The 6729-nt window shown below is 41.5% G+C and overlaps 1 long non-coding RNA gene across 1 annotated transcript; it reads left to right on the forward strand.

Moving 5' to 3' along the window:
• The first annotated feature begins 247 nt into the window (after positions 1-247).
• Positions 248-3280, forward strand: LOC135183690 (uncharacterized). Its single transcript, XR_010305655.1, has 2 exons — positions 248-324; positions 1484-3280. It is a non-coding gene; the product is annotated as an uncharacterized LOC135183690 (long non-coding RNA).
• The last annotated feature ends 3449 nt before the right edge of the window (positions 3281-6729 follow it).

A 6729-nucleotide genomic window follows, 5' to 3' on the forward strand; every position in this document is an offset into this window, starting at 1 on the left:
ACCCAAAATACTTTTGCTGCTCCATCAGATGTATTGTTAGAGCTCACCAAAGCCAGGGCTGTGGTGCACCTGTTTTCTCTCAGACACATCTTATTTTTCTTCCTTGGAAGTCCCAGCTGGCCTCCAGGTTTTCTTAAATTGCTACCAGAGCTAATTGCTAAATTGCTACCAGAGCAATGCCCTCAAAGATACGGAAAGGCTGTCTGCGGGGAAAGGTGAACAAAGAGGTGGGCTCAGCTGACCAGAGTGGCCAGTGAGATGGAAAGAACTGGTGCTAACATCAGCATGGGAGGGAAGAGGGATACAGCAGCTGTGACCAGGCAGGTAAGCACAGTAAGTCTCAGGGGCATTGACTTGGGGGGGGGTCCAAGCAGGAAAATTCTAAGAAGGCTCAGGGGAGAAAGGAGCAGCTTGGGGCTGGTAAAAGCTGGCAAACAGGTGGTTCTGCAGGCAGTTGCTCTGCTATGAAATCACAAACTCAGGGGAAATATTTACTGAAGCCCACATTTGCTCCCCCTGAAGGCACTGAAGGCAGCCTGGTTTCTTCATTTGGTTTTTATTCCAATATTATTTTTGAGAGGTTTCTCATTGAAGCAGATACTGGATTCAGCTAATGGAATGGCTTCTCAGCCTGTGATGGGGCTGTCAAGTACCGCCCGAGTAACAGAAAAAATCATCTCACTCCTATAACTGCAGCAAATCCAGCAGCAGAAATACCAAACAGCAAAAGCTAACAATAGGCAATGGTTTTGAACTTGCATCCAACTGAAGAAGAGAAACAGCACTCAATTCACTCAGCAAACTCAGAAGTTGGTAAGAGCTTTGTCAGAACACTTGCAGAGAAATTATTGACCACAGCAATGTGCACCATGTTAAAATCAACAAGAAAGAACACCACCATTAAACCCCACTCTAAGAGGCCTGTAATACTAAAATGACAATGATAATTTTTATATTTAAGTAAAACTGGGCATTTCCGTAGACACACAGTAGAAATGACTGCTTCCTTGGGATAACCATCCCAAGAGGCTATATCAACATTTTCATACTCTGGCTTCAGGAGATCAGGAAATCAAACAAATATTATCCCATGTGTGCAGTGAACTTCTTTCTTCTTGCAACAAGCAAAGAATTATTTTCTTAACAAACATACAACAGACAAAAGTGCTACTGAGAAAGATCAAAAGACTAAAGAAAAAACCCAGTAATGGTGAAAACAAAAGTTTGAGGGGAGATTCAGGTTGGATATTAGAAGAAAATTCTTCACTAAAAGGATTCTCAAACACTAAAGCAGGCTCCCCAGGGAGGTGGTTGAATCCTCATGCCTGGAGCTGCTCAAAAATCTGCAGAGATGTGGTGCTGGGAGGCACGGTTTAGCACCAGACTTGGTAGAGTTAGAGAATGGTTGGACTTGATCTTAAAGGTCTTTTCCAACCAAAATAATTCTGTGATTCTATGTAACTGAAGGCTTTCTTCCTTACAGTTACACGTGGCTGGAATTTATATACATCGATTACTTATGGCTGGTGTGACACAAGGGCAGCTTTGCAAGGTGCTATGTGAATAGAACTCAGACCTCTTCAATGGAAACTGAGATGAGGATTTCATGCTGCTTGCAGGGAGCTTGGAAAATATCCTGAAGTAATAAAGAGGAAGAAATCGGTGATGTAACCAGACATCTGTAAGCTCAAAATGCCCAGTCAAGGCTACACAGGACAGCTCTCCAGAGATTTGATCTGAAGAAGAAAACAGCTCTGCCCGAGAAACCTCACAGACTGATAACTATCAAACTTACTCTTTTTTTTAACTAATACACTGCCTGAGGCATTTCAGGGAGTATCACTACAAAGCCTGTACTGCAGGGCATGCAACACCCACTGTGATCTATAGGAACACGAACAAAGTTTAGTCGCATTAAAGTTGGTGTGCATCATGTCCCCACTGATTTTACACCCTGAAGGTAGTATTTAGGACACTGCACTATCAGGCAAAGGAAACAGCATTAGAAACGTGTTTAAAACTTATTGTAGGGTGGTTTGTTTCTTAAAAAGTCTTCAGTCCAAAGACTTAATTGCCACCAAATTACACCACACTGAAAGCCATCTGCTGCATGTCTTTAGGCAGCCCAACATCTCTAGATGTGTATCTGACTGTTCCACTTCAATTATCTGCCCTTATGTTAGGGAATGGAGTCCTTCAAAAGCAGGATTAGTCTCATGTTGGGGGTAGTTTACAGTACCCACAGCAATAAACAAGTAGCAGACATTTTAAACTTAGGAAGTGTTAAAAGGAGATGCAGGGAAATGCTTGTTCTCTGCTTTCATTTCAGGAGAAGAAAAAAAAAATCTTCTGGGGAATTAAGGGGGAGGGGGCAATTCTTCCCTAGAGGTTCAAATATATCTCTCAGGCAGCGCACACACACACAAAAAAAAGCTGGCATTCTGTACCACCCAGTGCCTGCCCACTTCTATGCTTGATTACCCCGATAAATCAGAAAACCTGTTTGTTACAGGCTCTCCTTCCATTACAGCTGTTGCTCTGGTTAACATCTTCTGAATCATCCAATTCATCAGGATCACATACATGGGGGTTTTAATCCTTTGATTTTTTAAGTTACTTTGTTCTGAATTTTTCGCTTCATTCCCTTACTGACAGAGGAACTAGATAAAGATAAATAAGTCAGAGTAGCATTGTTTCCCCCCCTCCACATTTTATTTTGTGAAGGGAATAGGGAGGGGGAGCAGGGTAGCTCTCCATTTCACAGTCTTTTAGTGGTATCACTCAGCCTGAAATTTGAAGAGTCTGAAGGCCAGTGCTGAACTTGTGAAGCACAGTTCACCCTACTGTGTTATCCCAGTCATTAAAACATCATCTTGGAAAAAAAAATTATATTAAATAGACAAATAGCTTGGTGGTTATTTTAAGCCCTCCATCACTACAATACCTTTCAGTATTAATTTCTGTTAAAGGAACAAAACCAGGAATTGAGTTACAACTCAAGTGTAACTGCTACTTAAATTATCCAGAGTGTCAAAGTTGGAAAGGGAAACGGGGAACACAGTAGGTCAAAGGCTTGCTAATGGCTATCAAATCATTCACTTGCTCAAATCAAAATCAGACATGAGCACACCCACCGGAAGGACACAAAAGAACATAATCAGCATCCCTGGAGGTGTTTAAAAGACACAGCGATGTGGTGCTGAGGGACATGCTTTGGCACCAGACTTGACAGAGTTTGATCATGATTGAACTCAGTATTAAAGGTCTTTTCCAACCAAAATAGTTTTATGATTCTATGATAAGTTATAATATTGTTTCTCTCAGCATGATTTTAGGATTAGTGCACACAAACAAGCCCCCCCACCCAATTAATTCACATGCCCTCAGAAATCATGTTCCACATCTGTAGGTTAATCCATCTAGTTAGGTTAATTTGATAGGATATTGGCATGTGAAGAACACAGGGGGATCAGTTTGCTTTAAGAACAGCAGTCACCAAAACCTGCACCTCTGGGGGACTTCAGCAGCATATTCACCTCCTCCTCAGGGAGGGCTGAAGCAAGCAAATGTGAAGTCTCCATTTTAAAAACCAGGAACACCCCCTGCCTGCCCAGTACATGGGAACCCAAGTCTCCCAGCATCACTGCAGTATAATATATAATCATAGAGCCCATGACTGAAGGGACAACACCAATCTGTAGCAATTTTCACTCATTTTTCCAAAGTAGCACCTACGTTCACAAAGATACAAAAGGAACGATCACTAAACCTCAGACTGTTCCATGACTTGGCAGTTGATCTGACACTCTTTGTTTAGAAAAATCAGACTGCACATTTCTTTGTAAAAATGAGCTCCACAGAGATTCCTCAGACTGAATGGTTCCAAGTCTTTGCTACCTTCAGGACAGAGGATTTAAAAATCAAATATAGACTACTTATATGAGGAAAAAAAAGGAACTTTGATAGAGAAGGAGCGTCTCTAATACTTCACATTCCTCATGTTGGCTAAGATTCATACCAGTGTTTATAAATTCTTTAAGAAGAAAATGTCACAGCCTTCTTTTTCTAGTCTCCTCACCTGCTTTTTTCCACCTATTTTTTCTTCTCTTTCAATAATGGCAAAACCTTATGGCACTAAAAGAAAGTATTTTACTGACCAGTATAATGAATTCAAGATCTGAATCCAAGGTTCCCAAATGAAAATGTACCTGTCTAGCCATATTATGTCAGAAGGAACAAATCTCTAATTATCAAGTTCCTAGAACTATGATCAAGGATTTTGCTTTCAATTAATTTCCCAAGAGCCATTAGGAATATATGGATCCAAAAAGAGAAGTGGATGGCATCAACAGAAGTACAATAAGCTGGAGAAAGGCAATGAAAATATGAACAAAGGAACAAAATTAAGCACGTACATGAACCCTCTTCAACAAAATTAGTATTTGCTACAAAACTATTTAGATAGCTGCTTTCAACTGATTTTATCTGGTGTATTAAGCACTCAGGAAATATTTTACACCAAAGGCTTTGAGCTCTTACACGATTGGACACAGTTGCACAGTACAAATCTCACTTGCAGTGGAAAACCATAAAGTAATAAACTCAGCTTGAAGAGAAGGAAATTTGTGATGATCCTCAGAAGCAAAGCAAGTGGTTGTTCCACAGAGTATCACTTACAAGTAGAGTCTCAACAAGCAATTATCTGGGTTGTCAGGAATAAACTGTAAGCCCAGTCCTGCAGAAAGCTGAAGTTAGTGGAGTGCTCAAGGAGGACATTTAGGAATTTTCAGGAACTCACCCATATTCCACAAATGATAGTGAGAATATCTCCTTCAAAAAATTAGTCAGCCTTCGGGTTAAACACAGGAAAGATTTTGGGTAACTACAGCAAAACACACCATGTCCCCCAGAATACTGGCATTTCATCTGGTAATCTTTCAATAAGACTCACACAGACTGAGAAGAGATTGAAAATACAGGTTCTTCTACCTGATGGCAGCGCTACTCACATCTCAGTTTGTACAATACAGAAACTCAGGCAGAAAATGGTTGATATAAACGTGTTTAGATACAGCTTTGGGTTAGTAACCTATGTTCCAGCAGTGCTAAAGAATCAGGGCTTTCACTGAAATAAGCTAATGGGCAGCACAGGTCCATAAAAAGCAACATTGACCCTCTCAAACTCCAAATGACTGGCTGAGAAAACAATGCGAGCATCACAAGAAGTGAGGGTGCCCTCCATGTTTCAGAAACGCTGCCTGCTTGCTACCATAGGACAATCTTCTGAAACAGTAAAAAAAACTGAAGGCAAAGAGCCTTCACAGAGGCAGCTGTACAGGCTGGACCAATGGGCCAAAGCCAAGGGCATAAGGTTCAACAAGACCAAGTGCCAGGTCCAGCACTTAAGTCACAACCCCATGAAAGTTCCAGGCTTAGGGCAGTGGCTGGAAACTGCCTGGTGGAAAAGGACCTGAGAGTGTCAGCAGCAGAATATAAGCCAGTGGGTGCCAAGGAGGCCAAGACAGCCAACAGCAGCCTGGCCTGGACCAGGGAAGTGACTGTTCCCCATACTGGTGAGGCTGCACCTTGAGTACTGGGTTGAGTTTTGGGGCTCTCAATATAGGAAAGACTCTGAAGTGCTAGAGTGTGTTCAGAGAAGGGCAATAAAGGTGGTGAAGGGTCTAGAGCTGAAGTCTTCTCAGAAGTGGTTGAGAGAACTGAGTTTGTTTACTCTGGAGAAAAGGAGGCTCAGGGGAGACCTTCTCACTTTCTAGAACTCCCTGAAGGGAGGGTGGAGCCAGGTGGGTGCTGGTGTCCTCAGTAGCAAGTAAAATGGCCTCAAGTTGCCCCAAGGGAGGATTAGGTTGGATATTAGAAGAAACTGCTTCACCTAAAGGGTTCTCAAACACCAGAACATGCTCCCCAGGTAAATGGTTAAAAGGCACAGAGATGTGGTGCTGAAGCACATGGTTTAGCACCAGACTTGGTAGTTAGATAATTGTTGGACTAGATGATCCTAAAGGTGTTTTCCAAATGAAACAATTCTATGATTCTATGAAAAGTGGTTGTACCAAGTCACATCCACCTCTGGCTGGGGAAGACAAACACAGTTCAGAGGCAAAGAGCACACTATAAGAATAAAAAGGCAAGACCCACACAAACAGAGTCAAAAATGAGACACATAGAGAACATAAACAGTCCAGCAGGGACATTTATCAGAGTGTGATGAAGCTTGGGCTGACAAACAGAAATGCTCAGCAAACAGGTTGGAAAGGATGACAGGGTGTTTTAGAATCACTTGTTGAAAAGAAAGAAGGGAAAAACAAGCCAAATAGCAACACATCCCTTAATGTCCAACTTCAAAAATAGAGACTGGACGTGGTAAAGGTCACTGTATTTCTTTATAAAACAGGAAAGAATTTTTACTTTTAAGTCTATAATTAGACTTCAATGGAAAATTACATTGTGAGCTCAAAAAAGCATCAAACTTCAATATAATCTGAATAGTACAATCCTTATTTGAGTTTGGTCTGGACACGTGTTAGATTTTAACAAGTACTGCACACTGGAAAAGTTCTCAGTCACAGCAAATTTTTAGTACCACTGGAACCAGATATTTCAAAATATGTAGAGAAACAGATCATTGTAAGAGAGACATCAAAGCCTTACCTTGAAGCTCTCTGAGGCATCCAAGTACAGCAGGGATAAGAATAACAAAAGCCTGCTGCC

The sequence above is a fragment of the Pogoniulus pusillus genome, chromosome 19 (assembly GCF_015220805.1).
Source record: "Pogoniulus pusillus isolate bPogPus1 chromosome 19, bPogPus1.pri, whole genome shotgun sequence".
Classification (NCBI taxonomy): Eukaryota; Metazoa; Chordata; class Aves; order Piciformes; family Lybiidae; genus Pogoniulus; species Pogoniulus pusillus.